General features: G+C 36.3%; 1 protein-coding gene across 4 annotated transcripts in view; it reads right to left on the bottom strand.

Annotated features, from left to right (window-relative positions):
- SOX5 (SRY-box transcription factor 5) overlaps nucleotides 1-19,631 on the bottom strand; it is a 991,328-nt gene that overhangs the window by 720,137 nt on the left and 251,560 nt on the right. For all 4 annotated transcript variants that reach the window (XM_060306246.2, XM_060306247.2, XM_060306245.2 and 1 more), the window contains one exon: nucleotides 6,368-6,452. The gene's annotated coding sequence lies outside the window, so the exon portion shown is untranslated. The remainder of the gene's footprint in view (nucleotides 1-6,367; nucleotides 6,453-19,631) is intronic.

Genomic DNA, 19,631 nt, shown 5'->3' with positions numbered 1-19,631 from the left:
ATAATGCAGAACCTAATGTAAATGACGAACTCTTTGGTGATAATGACATGTCAGTTAAAAGTTGTAATAAATGTACCACTCTTGTGGGGGATGTTGATATTGGGGGAGGCTGTGTGTGCGTGTGTGCGTGCGTGCGTGCGTGTGTATGTGTGTGTGTGTAGGGAGTGGGTGGAAGTGGTACATGGGAAATCTCTATACCTTCTCCCCATACTGCTGTGAACCTAAAACTGCTCTGAAAAATAAAGTCTATTTTAAAAAATAATGTAGAATGTGTGCTTTTTTAATCTAAGGAATCTGTCTCTACTCCCAGGTCATAAAGTTATTTTCCTAGATTCTCTTATAGGAGAATCTCTTATGACAGATTATTGTTTTACCTCTTACACTTAGTTTATGACCAACTGAAATTGATTTTTGTGTGTGGTGTGAGGTAGGGATCCAACTTCATTTTTTTCCATAAAGAATCAATTTTCCCAATACCATACATTAAAAAGTCTGTTATTTCTCTACTGCTTTGAAGTACCACCTCTATTATAAATAAAATGTCCATATATGCAAGAGTCATTTCTGAGCGCTGTAGCCTCTCTCATTTGTCTACTTGTCTACCCCTGCAGCAATGCTATACTTTCTGAATTAATAGAGCTTTCATATTAATAGGGCAAGTAATCCTACCCATCCCCCCTTTACAAGTCTCTTGACTCTTCTTGTCCTTTGCATTTTAGAATCAACTTGTCATATTACACACACCCACACATACACACACACACACCCACACACACACACACACACACACACACACACACACACAAACTACCCAAACAAATAACAAAGAAACAAAGACAAAACAAGCAGTTGGCATTCTGATTGTGAGTACACTGTACTTATGAATCTACTTGGGGGTAGGGGATATCTCTACAATATTGGATCTTTCAGTACATGAACATGGTTTATCTCATCATTTATTTCATTTAAAAAATATTAAAATATTTCTTAAACTTTCACAATTTTCCTTATAGAGATACTACTCATCACTTATTAATGAATGCTAGGCAAAAACTGATGCTGATATATAGAAACACAGCTGATCTGTGTATATTGTATTGTTTGCATCAACCTTAAATGCTCATATTAATTCATATCATCTGCCAAGAATGACAACTGTTTCTTTTTCAATCCTAATAATTTTTATTTATCTTGCTTTATTGTATTGGCTAGGATCTCCAGGAAAAATGCTCAATAGCAACTATCCTGATGTTGTTTTTGATCATAGAAGGAAACTTCCAACAATTCACTATTTTAATTTATTCTTGCTATAGGTATTTCCACTAAGGAAGTTCTTCCCTGTTTTTAGTTTTCTAAGAACTTTAAAAAATAAGGAATAAATGATACATTTTATTAAATCCTTTTCTGCATTAATTGAAATAATAATGTGATACCTTCTTTTAATCTGTATTACATTGGCTGTTTATTTACATGTCAGCAAACCTTGATTTTCTGGAGTAAACAAACTTGCTCATGATTAATGATCCTTTTTATATATTGCTGAAATCAGTTTGCTAATATTTGGTTGACAGTTTTTCCATTTATATTCATAAGAGGAATTTGCCTGTGAATATGCTTTTTCATACTATTCTTGCCAAGTTTGGTATCAAGATTACATGATCCTTATAAAATAAGTTGGGGACTATTACCTCTTCTATTTTTTGAAAAAAAAAAAAACTTACATAGGATTAGACTTATGTCTTCCTTAAATTTGCCTGTGAAGCCATCTGGGTCTGGAAATTTTTTGTAGGAAAATTTTTGATTACCAAATTACATTTTCTTAATGTTTATAGAACTATTCAGGTTCCCTATTTCTTTTTGAGTAAATACTGCTAAGTTATATATTTTTTAGGAATATTTTGACCACTGACATATTTTTCTAGGAATCTGACCATTGATCTAACTCTTCATATTTCCCAACATAAACTTGGTAATGTAAAGTTCATGATACTCATTATTGGCTGTTTAACATCTGCACATCTGTTGTGATGTCACTTTGTCATTTCTGATATTGGTTATTTGCCTCTTGTCACTTACTTTCTTGTTCAGTCTCATCAGAGGATTGGAAAATTTCCTCATCTTTTGCAACAATTTTTGGCTTTCTTGCTTCTCTTCTTCATTTGTTTGTTTCTCACTTCATTAATTTTGCACTTTAATTTGTTTCTCCCTTTTACTACTTTGAGTTTATCTTGTTGTTGTTTTTGAAATAAATTCTTGGCTTATTAATTTTCACTCTTTCTTTTTTCTAATACATTTAAGGTATAACTTTCCCAGCAAATCCTTCTTATAGGTATTCTATAATTGTTATATGTAAGATGTTCATTTTTATTTAATCTAAAACATTTATAATTACTATTGTGACTTCTTTTTAATTTTGAAACTTTTTTCTAGCCATACTTCTGTTATTCATTGGCAGCTTAATTTCACTGCTATGATTCAAATTCTTTGAAATTAGTTGAGACCTAATTTATGACTCAGGATATGGTGAATTTTTGTAACTGTTCCCAGTGTTCTTCAAAATAATGTGAATTTTGCAGTTGTATGCAAGGTTTTTATATATGTCTACAGGTCAAGTTTCTTAATCTTATCTTTCAACTCTATCCCCTTTACTGATTCTTTTCTATTTTATTTCATTAATTATTAAGTTAATTTCACTGCCATTGTGGATCATTTATTTCTCCTTGCTAGTCTGTCAAATTTTCCTTAATCTATTTTGTGGTTATGTTATTAGGGACATTTAGATTTAGTATTATTCTATCTGCCTATTGAATTGAAAATTCAATCAGTTTTAAAGTAACTTTATCTCCAGTAATGGTTTGGGCTTTAAAGTCTATTTTGTTTACTCAGTGTAGTTACACCAGTGTCCATGTGGTATTTGCATAATACAATTTATCCAACTATTTTCCATCATTGTTTACATTTTACATGTGTGGAATCCGTGGTTAAGAGATGTACCCAACAGTAGATAGTCCTAAATGGTCGAGTCAGAAATTGACCTAAACAGTGTGTCTCCAAAGTTGATGCCTTTCAACATTATGCTTCCCTTACAAGTTCCAAAGAGTGGAGTCAGCTTAGGTTCAGAGGGAAAAAACACTCTCATTCTAATTTCTGCCAAGAATTTCTCATAGATTGCTATCTAATTGTGACTTTTCACTTAGCTCCGAGATAAATTCTCACTCCTTTAATATTCTAAGGCAACAAAATACTGTAAAAAAAATCCTTGAAAAGAAGAAAGAAAACATTCTTAATCCAGAACTGCAGCACTCAACCTCTTTCACTTATACACAAGGAAGAAGTCTTCAAAGTTTTGCTCTTTGCCTTTGAAATCTGCATGAGTAACAGCAACATTCACATGCTTGTCAAATGCCACCGAACTGTATCTCAATCTGCCCTAACCTAAAAAGGTAGCCAGGATGCAATATGACCAAGATTTCTGAGTGGCTGTATGGCTCTACTGAGAAGGAAAGCTTACTGCAACCTGACTTCAGAAAAAGCAGTCAGAAAGGATGAGTGATAAGCAATTTCATCTCTTCTTGAATAGACACACATATAGTATTTTAAACAGAGGCACTAAGCAACTTATGTAACCTTTTGGAATCCTGTACTTTTTTTTTTTTTTTTACATCTTTATTGGGGTATAAATGGTGTGTTCGTTTCTGCTGTATAACAAAGTGAATCAACTATACATATACATATATCCTCATATCCCCTCCCTCTTGCACCTTCCTCCCACCCTCCCTATCCCACCCCTCTAGGTGGTCACAAAGCACCGAGCTGATCTCCCTGTGCTATGCGGCTGCTTCGCACTAGCTATCTATTTTACATTTGGTAGTATATATAAGTCCATGCCAATCTCTCACTTCTTCCCAGCTTACTCTTCCCCCCGCCATGTGAATCCCATACTTTTTACATTTCTATAATTTTAGTACTAAGTTATACTTGTTAAAAAATGTGTAAACTGTAAAGAAAATTAAAGTTGCTCATGATTCCATAATCCAGAGCTAATAATATTTAATGTATTTACTTTCAGCTATTTTTTCTGCTAACTTTTTATGTATTTGTAATATATATGTCCACTTGAATATGTGTGTGTGCATACATATGTGTGTACACACACACATTTGGAGATACACTGTATCTTTAGTGTGGATTCGGACTTGTTTCATTTAACATTGCATCATGCATAATTTCAAATGTCTTTCGAAAAATTTTTAAATATTTTATTGACTGTATGAGATGAATATATTCAGATTTATCCAACTATTGCTTTATTGCTGAACAATTTAGTCAATCTCAAATTATTCTGATTATAAACATATGAAAATGACCATATTTACATAAATTTTGTCTCCTTTAATTATTTCATTAAGTTAGATTCTTGGAAGTGAAACTGCCAGATACTGTTAGTTAAGCCCTAATATCTAGTCTCTTATTCTTCCACAATAATAACTCCCCCAAATTTATCTTCCAGAATAAAAGCTACATCTCCCAAGCTCTTTTTAAGTGTGGCATGGTCATGAAACTATGTTCTAGCCAATGGAATGTAAGTGGAAGGGGTATGGACACTTTTCAAAAGATGTCCTTAAAGGGAGAGAGCATGAATCTTCTAGAAATATTTCCTTCCTCTTGCTAGAATACGGACATGATTGCTGGAATACCAATATTGGATATTCCAAAACACTAGGTAAGAGTCACATGTTCAGAGAAACAGAGCCAAAGATGAAAGATCTGGGTCCCTATTGACTGTGGAACCACCCAATCAGCTCTTAGCTGCCTACAGAGACTTCACATAAGAAAATATAAAGTCTTACCTTTTTAAAACAATTTGGATTGCTTGCAACCAAACCTTTTCCAAACTAATAGAGTGAAAATGTTGCATAGAATGCCTTGGAAACATTTAAGGCTCTTAACAGAGATGGTCAAATCACTTTATGTTTGAATAAATATAATTTATTTCCAACATTATTGAAAACACCCAACTCCCCTCATTCTTGTTACAACATTATTATTCGAAGCTACTTTTTACTAGTTAGATTGTTAAGTGGAGCATAACTTTGCATTTCTTTTACTAGCATTTTGCATTAGAATTGCATGCTTTATTAATTATTTGTTCTTATATCTTGTTATCTTTTAAATTAAAATGTTAGTGCCTTTCTTATAATAACAGCTATACATGTGATGTTTGCTGTATTTGTTAGAAGTAGTCCCAGTTTTCCATTTGCCTTTTAATTTTATTTATACTTGTGCTTTTACTTGTAAAACTATAAAAGTTTCATATTTGCAATAATTCGTGACTTATTCCAGTTCTGTTATCATTAAAAACCATTACAATGCTTTCTTCCATATTACTTTGATTCATTCATCTGTGAATATATAAAGTCTTGTTTATAAATATTTTTAAAATTTTTTTTAGGATTTAAAAACAATTCGGTCTTTAAAGACGATAAAAACTACCACTGAACCTAAGAGTTTTCACAAATAAACTTGTATCTTGAAGTTCTAGAAGCGTAAGTCATATGGCTTTTAGAGTGGATTAGTAAATAAATAAATTTTAGTTTACTCTGCAAGAATACCACTTTTTCACTATTCTCTTTAGGACTAAACAGAAAGATAAGTCATTTTTCATTTTACTAGTGACAAACCTCTGAACAATAGGATCCCTTTCCTTCAACCTTTTCTGCTCTCACCCACATGACAGTCATGGGACGATAAAAGGATTTTCAACTTTAGGTCTGTGGTCACACTTTGTTCCTGGTCCCAAGAGTATAACTTTTACAGGCATTTCACAAATGCACACATAGATAGATGCCCACTAAATTCTTCTGCCAAGCAAATTGGGAAAATGTCTGTTTGGCCTCAGCAAAATTGTATTTTTGTATGTGTTTACAAAAACATACCCTGAAATACTGAATAGCCCATGGAAATTTTTATAAAATGTGTGACCTACTCATTGTGACCCAGAATATTTCTTGTTCAGCAATAATAGAAAAGTAGCAACAAATGTTCTTAAAAAAACATTTTTCAATGAAGAAAAAAAGCGTCTGCAACTTTAAGAAATGTGTACCTCATTAAGGAAACGAAAAGAAAAGAAATGTTGCTTTCACCTGCCAGTTTAGAAACATACCTTCATAATGAGGTTGAAAATTATAATTACAAATACAGTTGTCATCTGAACATAAAAGACTATGTATTATAGCTCTATATGCATATGTCATATACTTTACTTATAAGTTGAAAATAAGAGAAGGCACATAAACTTCCATTTTTAAAGTAATCAATCTTTTCAAAGGTGTGTATCATGTGTTTTATGAATATATCTTTTTCCTACCCAGTGCAGTGCCAAAATTCTCTGTTCAGGCTTCAGAATCTTATAAGTAGATTCAAACAGGACTCGTGTCATCAGCAAGAGGAATCTAGAAAAAATAAAAGTAGACCATTAACAGTGTACTGTTCCTTTTTAGTAAATATATAAAGATATGGCTCTTGGGAAACAGGAGATGTCTATGGTTTTCAAAATAAATTTATATACATATAAATTGATATAGATATAACAAAGTTATTATTTATTGGAAAAAAGCATTAATTTGACATTATAATACCACCAGAATTAATCTAAAAACATATATATATGTTATGTTATATGCATAGATACATATTTGTTTATCACCACATAAGTTGTTCATTTTGTATAATTTCGATATAAACAACCTGAATATACTTTAGGAGAGGCAACATTAAGGTAAATTCTTCTTTCTTGGAATGAGTTATGAAAGATTTTCAGGTGTCCTCATAGCCCTTTCCTTGATTCCATTCAAATGTATGACAGCAACGATCAACACAGTAACTGTTTAGTGGGAGTCATCCAACTATCTCTACATTGACATTCCTTGCTATATATCTCTATATATCTCCCAGCCCAGCTTCAAAACTATTGTTCTAGACACTTTCAGGAGTGAATAGAACTCTGGCTTTGTTAACAGTTCCTTAGACTGGACAAAAATGGCCTCTGGCAATCAGTTGAAGTTCCCAAGAATCAGACTTTTGAAAGCTGGGAATCAGTACATGGTGGCAGCCAAAGCATTGTTGCCAGCTCAGTCTCTTCACAATCAGTTCAATTTATGAGGAATTGAGTAATTCTTCAGTTTCATTCTTATTATGCCATTGATATTTCACCATTTTGGTCACAAGGTTTGTGGTATTAGGGTAGTTTTATTACCATATTGTTATCCACCTGTACCATGATTGGTAGGGGGGATTTCACTTCATTCCAATATCAGATCTTTTGTTAATAAGCACAGAAATCTAAAAGTCACCACATTGACAGAGAAGATGCTACATTATTTCAACAATTCACTAATTACTCCATCGGAAAGTACTTCAAAATGAGAGAAGTTATTACAAATTTTCAACATCAGAAATTATGCCGCTGCCCGTTTATAACAGCCAAGACATGGAAGCAACCTAAATGTCCATCAACAGAGGAATCAATAAAGAAGATATGGTACATATATACAATGGAATATTACTCAGCCATTAAAAAGAATGAAATAAAGCCATTTGCAGCAATATGGATGGACCTAAAGATTGTCACACTGAGTGAAGTAAGTCAGACAGAGAAAGAGAAATATCGTATGATATCACTTATATGAGGAATCTAAAAAGAAATGATACACATGAAGTTATTTACAACACTGAAACAGACTCACAGACTTAGAGAACCAACTTATGGTTACAGGGAGCGGGGGAGGATGGGGGGAAGAGATAGGGAGTTTGGGACTGACAGGTACACACTGCTATATCTAAAATGGATAACCAGGGGCTTCCCTGGTGGTGCAGTGGTTGAGAGTCCGCCTGCCGATGTAGGGGACACGGGTTCGTGCCCCGGTCCAGGAAGATCGCACATGCCGTGGAGCGGCTGGGCCCGTGAGCCACGGCCGCTGAGCCTGCGCGTTCGGAGCCTGTGCTCCGCGGCAGGAGATGCCACAGCAGTGAGAGGCCCGCGTACCGCAAAAAAAAAAAAAAAAAAAAATTAAAATGGATAACAAACAGGGACCTACTGTATAACACAGGGAACTCTGCTCAATATTATGTAACAACCTAAATGGGAAAAGAATTTGAAAAAGAATAGATTCATGTATATGTATAACTGAATCATTTTGCTGCACACCTGAAACTATCACAACATTGTTAATCAACTATACTCCAATATAAAATTAAAAGTTAAAAAAAATTATGCTGCTGCAATAAAATAAAGGTTGTCTGCACATGGTCTGCCAATTCTTTAAAAACTTGTTCATTTTCATTAAAAATTTTTACTAAAAAGTACCCCAAACTTCACTTTTTTCAATTAAGTGAAATGTCACATCTGACCAACTATAAAGAGACTACCATGGTAGAATTTACTTAAAATGAAACAGAAAAAATTTGCCATATCCTATATGTAGGCAACACAGAAATACACAGGTGGTAATTTTACCCACAAGAGGGAGCCTGTATTTTTATATTTTTGTCACAGAGCTTGAAAAACTTGAATTAAAATATGAAATACTAAAAAGTGTTTGTTGATACCATAATCTTTATGTCAGGTCAAGTTTTAAGCTAATCAGATTTCAGTTGGCATATTTTTCTTCAATCATAGCATAACAGTATGTCAGAAGATTGGAATGACAGTTGGAATTTTTAAAAATTTCATACCTATATTGTAATTAGGGTTTTTTTTTTTTGGATATAATAATGAAGAGGTAACTGCTAAAGCAGCCTAAGAGGAAATTCTTCCAGGTGGTAGTAACATTAGTTGGATGAAATTGACTGGAATTATTATGAGTGCTCTACATCCAAATTGAATAGTATAGAAGTGAAATGATATCTTGGTCATCTTCTTCTCAGAAAAGAGGTTTATATACACCAATAATTCTCCATGTATTTATGGAATAGGAAACACCCTACTTTAAAAATTATAGTGGCCATTCTCACTAATATTACCTAAGACTTGTCTAAGAAAGGGTATAACTGACATGACACCAGTATGATCTTTCCTTTCTTAGAGTTGAGAAAGAGATCATTTTATTTAAATAAAGAAATCTAAGCTTTATTCCTTCACATCGCCTAAACAGTATCTTAAATTACTAAGACTCTCTAAATAAATATGCTCTGGGTTTTGTAAAAATAAACTGTATTCATCAACTTAAAAACTACCTTATAAAAATAATTTTGGCATATCTTATCAACGGAGAGTGAAATGTTCTATCACTTTCAGAGACATAGTAATAATCCAGCTGAAATTTGTTTTGTGATTCCTTGTAAAGTGCAGGGAAGACAGATGATAAATTGTCCCTTTCCCCCAGAGTCCTTAGCTTCTTGACAATATTATATAACTGGGGCAGGGAGCTGAGGAAGAAGGGGTTAATCACTGCTGCTCTTCCTTCTGGAATTCCAACCTACCCATTAAATCATTGTTTTTTCTACCACTAGGGACTGTGAATCTAATGGACCTAAAATCAATACCTTATAAATGACACAAAAAATATATTCATTTTTTGGACTAATGTACCCTAGTGTCTGAATCCTATTTACACCCTCTACTTTAAAAAGGAACAACAGACCCATTTCTGCCAGTAAAAGGTTACTCAGTCACTGTGGTGACATGCTGCAGAATGCACTGTTGTACTCAAGTGCAGCATGAGGGAAAGACTGGTGGCTGCAAATCCACCATTGCAGAAACTTTAAACCTGTTGCAGTGCACTCCTGTTAAGATACACAATCAGAAAGGAGCATGCAGGTAGCTTCCAATAGCTTTGCCATGTTCTGAGGGTGGATTTACATGTCTCTGTTTTATTATCTTATTTCATAACTTACATAAAATTTTCAGTGCATCAAATATTACCTTACAATATTGAAAAAACAAACACAACTTCCACTTAATAGTGAATTCTATAATGATTGAAGAAGCTCAATAAAAAACCCTAAAAGACAGAAACGCTCACTAGCATACCAAAGAAACACTAGCCAAATTAATGTAGTATGAGATCACACCACATTAAACCACAGTCACAGGCGAGCTCTGAGGAGACTGAGGGCACTTCATCTCAGTGAAACAACCAAAAAAGATACAATGACTATCTGTCGGTTTTTTGCATATTAAGAAAATACGCTGAGAATTCCCTGGCGGTCCAGTGGTTACGACTCAGCGCTTTCACTGCTGTGGCCCGGGATTCAATCCCTGGTCAGAGAACTAAGATCCCGGCAAGCTGCACGGTGCAGCCAAAAAAAAAAAAAAAAAAAAAAGAAAAGAAAATATGCTGATGAGAAGGTTTGCTATTTATATAATATTTTTATTAATCCAAAGGACCCACATACTTACCTCAGAGGCCATTCTTATCACTTTGAAGGTATTATGCTTAGTTTTAAAAAGGAAACTTCAGTTTACAATCTATTCCTAACTTCATTCTGAGAGTATCTTCTATCTTTAATATTTTTAAGATATCAAAGGTAGAGCAACGCTGTAAAATGCAAAAATACCTGCAATGAAAAGATAAAAGTATGGCTAAAAAAGAAGAAAAAGAAAAAGAAAGCTATAAACTAAAGGAAGACCTATTTTCCTGGAAAAAAATATCATTTGACTCACTTTTTGTTTCAATGGGTACAGACTGAAATAGAGAATAATGAATAAGGGAAAGCAACTTTAAAACAGATTTTTCTGCGAGAACTCTAGCAACAGGTCAGTATGATGTTGCTTGTTCAGTTTTATGGCTTAAAATCCGCAGAGTTACTAAAACTACAAAACAAAAAAGAAAAACTGTTGTTCTTTATTCCATTTGCCAACCAGAGTCATTTATCCCCTATTAGATAAAGTATAATAGACTCTACCGAAAGGGTCATTGGCCTTCCATTTAATGATATTGCCAACCCCAATCTGCATTTTCCCGGCAATGTCCCTCAACACAGAATAAATGGCTGATCTCTTCACAATAACAGCTGATTTCTATTTATTAAGCTAAAAAGGTCACCATTTTCTACGGCTGGGCCGCCCTGCACTATTGATAATTTTATGCATAAACAAATGGCAAATTTGTGCCACATAAATATGCATTAGCAATTACTTTTCCTCGGGTAACGCTCACCGCATGCAAATGTGTACCTCACAGGGCCTGCTCGCTTTTGTTTTAGCTCTTGAACAGTCAAACAAAAGAGCACAATAAACAATTTTAAAATTGCCAATCAATAAGCCATGCAAATGCAAAGGTAAATGGCAAGAAACTTGCTTAGAAACAACTAAACAAAAAGTGAGGGGGGGAGATGGTGGAAGAATTTTCTTTTCTTTATTATTTCATTTCTTTCTCTTTCATAGTGAAAAGGCTAAAGCCCTCTTGACACAGAACAGCTAGCTAGGCTGGTGCTAAAGCAGATGCCAGATGGGGGGAAATAGAAAATACACACATGTTGAATCAACACACACACACACATACACATACACACACCCCAAAAAAAGAGGTCTGGGGAAAACTGTGTTCCTGTGTGATTTCAAATGCATCACCTATTCAGATTTCTGATTTTTCAATTTCAGAGATTCAAAGAAGTTTTAAACTGGGAGGTGCTACAGAGACACACAGCCGCATCCTAATTCCACTGCACTGTGCCATGTTGCTGTTTTCTAGAATCATCTGCGTCAGACAAAGGAAATATACATGATCAGTAAGTAGGATATTTTTAGGGACATGAGGAAAAGGAGTAAATGAGGAATATACTGAGGAGAAATAAAAAGCGTCTCACAAAACATCTACATACCCAGGTGTTTAATACCAAAAACCCTTATCTCAGAGCAATTCAAGAATAGTATTGGGCATAAGGATAGAGAGATATGGGAGCTAACAAGGAAAGAGGGAACAGGTGTGAGAAAGTCTAGGGGAAAGAATGTTGAACATGAAAATGAATGATAGCTCAAGAAAAAGTTGGTATTTTTTTAATGAAAAATTAACTTTAATATGAGGTTTTTTTGGTGCACTCTACCAGACACTGTTTTAAGATCCATTACCCCAGGATCTTCACAGAAACCTCTACGGGTTGGTACATTTCATAGCACAAGGCCCACGGAGGTTAGGAAACTGGACCAGTTAACTTAAAGCTGTGCTAGATCTGAGCTTTGACCCAGTCTGATGCCAGTACCTGCCACTTCACTGCCCAGTACTGCCACCCGCTCTTGAAAACGCATCCACTTGGACCTGATTGAAAATCTCTTCCCCAATGTGTTGGTGGCTTTGCCTTTGTATAAATAAGTCAAATTGTATTTTAAAAATGTAAATTCAGGACTCATATCAGTTTTTAGAACTAAGTTATTAAAATACTTTAAATTTTGTAAAATATGCAAATACTAATTTGTATATTAGTACGAAGATACATTAGTACATGTCCACTGAGACCATGTTGTAGTCTTAATGATCATTTGAGAAGAGAAACACACTTTGTGATCCCCATTTGGTCTTAATATAACTAAAGGTTTTACTATTACACAGAGGTCTAGCCAGCATTAACAAGAAAGTAGTAAAGATAAATAAAAGTATTCTTGGCCTAAATGCAAATAGGCAAACCTGAAAATCTAAAACCAGCAGGTAGCTCTGCCCTGTTCAAAGCCAAGATACTCTTCACAGGGGCCTCTCAGAATCCCTAAGTGGATACTAAAAGTCAAACTCATTCTTTAGAGAAGGCTGTGAAATTTCTCCTGGCAATACTTCCCCCTGATAATATCAGTGTTGGGAGATCAGGGCTGTCACTGGCATATAAAGTGCCTTTGTGTGAATAAGAGAAGATGCCCCTTAGGCGGACAATTCAGAAAATATGCTACCTGCACAACCATATAGGATGGCCCTAGAAGACACTTCATATTTTTCTTGGTTAAAAAAGTGTTATTTCTAGTATTAAACCTCACTTCTTTCAGAGTTAAAGATTTTGGAGAACCAAGTACCCACTTATTATTACAAAATCAGTACAGATGGATTCCAATATTTTATATATTAATTCAAATAATTACATAGCTAGCATACTCCCATTTTGTTATGTTTTAATTCTTTTTGGTCTTTGCACCTGAACATATAAAAACTTGAGTATGGTTTTTCTTTATCAACTAAATGCATTAAACATGTGCTGAAGAGCATTACTACGTAATAGCCCAAGTTTTCATTATCATCATTCCTTGCCCAATTCCTCACTCTCTATGCAAGGTAAGGACTTCAAACTAAAACCACGAATATTCCAACTAATCTGGAGTTTGTCTGAAATGTATCAGTGCTTGTGCAGCCAGCTCTGTAGAATGCATGTAAATGGAAGTGCACAAGAAGTGTGCAAAAAACTTGGTGTGTTATATGGACACGCCAGTATCCAAAGGCTCAGTGTGGCAGAGGCTAGGTCAAATAATTACACTGTGTGTCCCCAATCCCACTTTGATAGCAACAAAATTAGGTTTAGGCAGAGGGTACCTTTTGAGGGACTGAGAAAGTCATAGACAGCAACAAGAAATTCCAGCCAGGACTAGAACTTTGTGCAGAAGGAGAGTCACTGCCTCATGTGTCTTGGGTGAGGGTCTGCCAGCCTCTTTGCCTTAGATCCTTCCTTTGTCCATCTCCTTCTCTGCTGACCCCTGTGGGCCAAGTTTCCCACACCCCTCTGGCAGTCGGCTTTGAGGCGAGTTCAGCTACTGGAAGAAGACTGGAGCTCAGCGTAAACTTGTACGTGGGAGCATGCATGGTGTGGAGGGTGCGTGTGCCCCTGCGTCTCCTATTTCTCTCTCTCTTTCATTTACTTTTTAAAAACATTTAATTGCAGACAATTACATATTCAAAATAGAGACTTTAATAAAACAAACCCTCATCAACCAACTGCAAGGTTCAACACCTATCAACCTTCTGCTGTTTGACTTTCTGCCCTTCTTTCTCTCCTTTGCCAGGTGTCTCAGGCAGCAGCTCCATTTTTACCTGGTTCCACCTCCCACCAGACAGGCCCCCATGGTTCCAGCTTACATCCAGTGCCTCTGGCAACCGTGTCTCGTCCCTTTGCCTCCAGCCTAAGGGCAGCAGCAACTTCTTCCTGCTCCTGACCTCTAGGTTGCTCTTTTGCAATTTATTATTGTCAATGTGTAAGCATTTTATTACATGCCCCTTTTTAAAATAATCACAGTGAGGGCTTCCCTGGTGGCGCAGTGCTTGAGAGTCCGCCTGCCAATGCAGGGAACACGGGTTCGTGCCCCGGTCCGGGAAGATCCCACATGCCGCAGGGTGGCTAGGCCCGTGAGCCATGGCCGCTGAGCCTGCGCGTCCGGAGCCTGCGCTCCGCAATGGGAGAGGCCACAACAGTGAGAGGCCCGCGTACCGCAAAAAAATAAAATAATCACAGTGGCTTCTGTCTTCCTGCTGACTACAAAGAGTGTTTATTTTATTTTATTTTTTACCACCTACTGGCAGAACCATTATTTATCCTTTATTCATAGTTCCCTTGAAGCAGGTCAGGCCACCTAAAGTATAAGACCCTTTCAACAGCGTGGAGCCCAGCATGCTGGTCCAATATTGTCCACACCTGAAGTACGGTTCCCGATGCATAATATTCACAGTGTATTCAGGTACCAGACAATCTATTCTTATTCCAAATATTTTGTCAACTGCTCGTTTATATCCTGTCTTTTATTGACTTGTCTTAATCTATGGGCCAATGAAGAATCATCAGAGACCTACTACTGCTCCTGGAAATTCTACCCCAGTGCCTAACATTTTGGGAATCTGGCCAGTCTATTTTAAGGAGGTAGCCCAATCTGTCATGAAAATACATTTTTCCAATGGTAGATGGCAGAGACTAGTTAACTAAGTTTATGTCTTAGAAAAGACATGTTTAACATGTAGGCACTTGTTTACTCATAACAAAACATGACCTTCTGATGTTAGGAATGCACGCGCGCGCACACACACACACACACACACACACACACACACACCATAAAAATGACTGATGTTAGATGGCTCTTACAAAATTACATTTTGAAAAATTATGGGACTATGAATCAAACATATAGATTAAATTCCCTGAAATAGACATGTGCTTAATAATTAATGGGAAAGGATACAAGTAATATTTATGATTTTATCTTACCCCAAACACTCAAATAATTAGGCAGTAATCATATTGCTAGGTGAAGACATACTTATCAGATTGGAACTCTAATCTGTAAGGAAATTTTAAAACATAAAAGGAACTTAAAATTGAAATAATGGATTAAATACACACATTGCAACTTTAACCTACTTTAATACAGTATTTTGTTTATTAAAATATTAAGACAAAAAGATCTGCTTCAAGGATAGTTCACAAGACTTTGTAATTTTTTTTTTTGATGTGGACTTTTTTTTTTTTTTTTTTTTTTTTGCGGACACGAACCCGTGTCCCCTGCATCGGCAGGCGGACCCTCAACCACTGCGCCACCAGGGAAGCCCAGATGTGGACCATTTTTAAAGTCTTTATTGAACTTGTTACAATATTGCTTCTGTTTTAGTTTTTTGGCCACAAGGCCTGTGGGATCCCAGCTCTCCATCCAGGGATCAAACCCACATATCCCCCGGCACTGGAAGGTGAAGTCTTAACCACTGTACCACCAGGGAAGTCCCATTTTTAATGGCAGCGGTCACAATGCAAGCAAGGATGAGATGTGGCATTGGAGAGAAGAGAATACAGTTAATAACTGTAGGGTGTCCAAATCAAAATTAGATATAACCAACGCTCCATGGTCAGGCAGTATTTTAAATACGGGTTCCAGAACTGATTTTCATCCAATAGATAGGAAACTGGATGAGTATTCAACACCCAGAAAAAGTCAGCAGGGAACACAGTTGGTATGACAACTGTGCTAAAACAGGTACAATTAGGAGGAGAAGATACATTCAACCTGAAAAAGATCAAACTTAAGAGTAAGGGAGGGCACCAATCATTAAGTTCAATCTGATATTTGAAGGGTTGCCATTTGGAAAAGTATAGACAAGATATATTGTCTCATGCTCCACATGAGAACAAGGTAGTATTTGTTTTTTTTAAGATGTTTGAGCATCACATGTTCATCTTTTTTCAATATTTATTTATTTATTTGGCTGCACTGAGTCTTTAGTTGCAGCACGTGGGATCTTCGGATGCGGCATCGGGATCTAGTTCCCTGACCAGGGATCAAACCTGGGCCCCCTGCGTTGGGAGCACGGAGTCTTAACCGCTGGACCACCAGGGAAGTCCCTCTGTTTTTGTTTTGATGGCAGGGTTATAAGGAGGTAGTAGATTTCAGTGCATTGTGAAAAGCAACTTTCTTTAAAATGAGTTGTCCAGCAGTAGGATTTGTTGGAGGGAAGCCCAGTGATTTAGAGTTTAAGCCAGGGCTCTGGATTCACGGTGAGTGGGTCACCTTCTGGCTTTGCTACATACTACCCAAGTGATCCTGGACACAGTCACTTAACCTATCTATGCCTCAGTTCTCTCATCCGCATAATCTTCCAAATATATTCTATACTGAAAAGGGGGGCAGAGGTTCAAGCAGGACAAACTCTCAGAGGTCTGAGAAAAGGATTTCTGAATGGAATGTTATATTGGGTCATCCAGCTTTTAAGATCCATTCTAACCTGAGACTAAATTATTCTATTTCTCAAAGTTCAGGCATATATATTCATATAATTTCAGGCAAGGAAGGCTAACACCGAATATTTAAAAGGGAGAAAAGTTGCTGGCAATTCTGCATTATTAAAAAGGTTTCAGCATGAGATAGAGAAAGGATATTCATTTTTGACCAAAGATAAAGCTATTAAAAAAAAAAGAATCTATTAAATAAAATTCACACAGTATTTTTAGTTAATAAAAAACACATAAGTCAGAAATAGGGTTACTTACATCAGCAATATCCATTTTGAATAAATTTACAATATTAACTTTATTTTCTCCTCTTCAGAGTTTCTAGTTACTCAATTTATAGATACTTCTTGGATACTGAAGAAACATGAACAAAGTACTTATGCTTTTTGAACACTGAGTGCTGCTTCCTTGCTGCTGTCAGCCCAGCCTTTCCACTACTCCTTCAACCATGCCTTCTGTCACAGCCACTCAGCACATGGCAACCAAGAACACAGAAAAGTGAGCTAAGCAGGGCTAAAGGGCAGCTTCAAAAGCAGTGATTCTCAAATCCTTTTTTGTTATGCCCCGGGGTTCCGCTAGTTATTTCAAGGAATGCTCTAAAATTTTCAAGAAATTCTTAAAACAAAATCATTCTACTTATTCTCATCCTAACAATTATAGAGCTCTTTAGACTTTTCAAGGCATTTTCACTTAAACTCTCAGATCTGATCCTCATGGCAATTCTTGAAGGTACGAATGACAGGGGATGATCCCTCTCTTACAGATTAAAAAGAAAAAAATCAGAAAAATTATGACATGACCCAAATCACTAAACTACAAAGCAACGTAAGAAAGGCAAGAACCCAAAACCAGTCTTCTTTCTTTCCCCCCCATGCTCTGTAACAGATTACACGCAGTATGGGGAGGTCATTTTGCAATCCCTCAAACTATGGAAGCATTAATTTACTTCTGGAGCTGTGAACGTTTACCAGGATTATACTACACTCTCTATTTACCTTCTTATTCACTGATAGATGTTCCCATTTTAAAAAATGGAAATAGCACAGTGCTTCTCAACCAAGGGTGATTTTGCCCCCAGGGGACATCTGGCAACGTCTGCAGACATTTTTGATTGTCACACTGCAGGGGACACTACTGGTAGCTAGTGGGTAGAGGCCAGGGATGCATCTACACTCTTGCAGGACATTTGAGGATAGCTCCCCACCACAAAGAATTATCCAGTCCGAAATGTACACAGTGCTGAGGTTGAGAAACCCTACTTTAGCAGTATTTTTATTTAAGCCATCTGTTTTTGTCTCTTATTTTTGTTACATAATCGCAATAATGCTTTCAGATTGTAACATTTCCTGAGTTCTAATGACTGGTTTGGCATTAGGCTATCAGCTCTTGGGTCGTCACTAATTCCACAAAATGCCCTATGCCTTAATCTTTGCTCTTTGGCAATATGTTGAACAGTGGTTCAAGTGACAGAGGTCACCATGACTGAGATAAATGCATCATAAAATAATTCGTCATGGTATTTAGAACACTTTGCTTATAAAAATGTTGAAAATAAAGTGAAGCAAATGGAGAAAGTCAGAAGCATACATTTCAATAATATGAAATGAAAATGGAAATTTATTTCAGTTAAGGGAGTAACATTTGACTTTCCTATTATGTACAGCTTACATCAAAAAATCACAACAATTGCACATCCAATCTAAAAAACAAAGTTGGTTATCTTTTTATGTGCTAAATTATTTCAATAAGCATTATAATAAGTAATAATATCCTTTCTGCAGAGAAGGCTGTCACTCTTTGCTCTTGTCCTGTTACAATCTTTTCTGAAGCAAGGGCTCTCAACTCTGTTTCCTCTGGATAAGGTCCAGGGTACCTTCTCCGGACTTAGTTCCAGTCTTAATATGAGCCAGATAAAGGCCCTGATTCTGGGGCAGCAAGTTGCCTCAATCATAAAGAAGCATCACGGTATTTCCTATGTAGTATTTTGCTTCCTTAGTCTTTACCTTTTGGTGTCTTCAGATACGTTAGCACCTGAACGATGAATAAGGGATTTAAAGACAACCTTTTTAAGTTCACGTATCCCTTTGAGAATCTGAAGAAAGCTACAAACCCACTAGATACAAATTTCCATGTTAAAAGACCATTCTCTAAAGGTATTTTGTATTTCTGTACTTCTCGTGAGGAAAGGCACCAACTAGCTTTCTTCAGAACTACCTTTTCAAGGATATTTTAGAGAGAAAGCCTTAGAAGACAGAGGTAGAGTCTCCCTCCAGAGCGTAGGGCAGGTCTGTCTACTGTCCAGTGTCATAGGGATGATGTGTACTTAGTGGCAAAGATTAGGTATGCTTACTGCCTGATACAAAAGAGTCAGGTTCCCTGAGCTCAGATTTTCTCCCCCTGAAGTGTAAACATCACCAGGCTCTGTCTGAATCACTGAATGGGACTTAGGGTTCAGGGAACTGGTACAAATGCTAATACACTGGCTACTACTATTGCTGTGAGTGATAACTGCCCTTTGTCTCTGATCCAGGATTTCCGTGTTCTGCCAACATCTGTGAAACTGTGGCAGGCTAATGTATTAGCTTGCAAATAGGGTAAATACCTCAGACCCTTCACAGTTCTTAACGATGCACACAAGCAACATTAAGCATACTCATGTAACAGATGGCCATTTTGCCCCATATCTAAATCCAGAAGGCTAAAAGGATCTGTTTTTATTTCTTAGTCAGTAAACAGAAAGAAATGACCATTAAGTTTCATTAAAGTTTATTTCAACAAAAATGTATTTGGCTAATAATAATACTGATAGCATTCACTGAGTGCTTTCTATATGCCAGGCACTTTGTTAGGAGCTTAACAAACATTACTTATTAGTTTATTCTGACACTGGTAAGGCAGCCAGTATTATCCTCATTCTACAGGAGGAAACAAAGACCTACACAAATTAAGTA

Source organism: Globicephala melas, chromosome 10 (genome assembly GCF_963455315.2).
Source record: "Globicephala melas chromosome 10, mGloMel1.2, whole genome shotgun sequence".
Lineage (NCBI taxonomy): Eukaryota > Metazoa > Chordata > Mammalia > Artiodactyla > Delphinidae > Globicephala > Globicephala melas.
The sequence above is the reverse complement of the archived record's forward strand: the minus strand, read 5'-3'. Positions and strand labels throughout refer to the sequence as shown.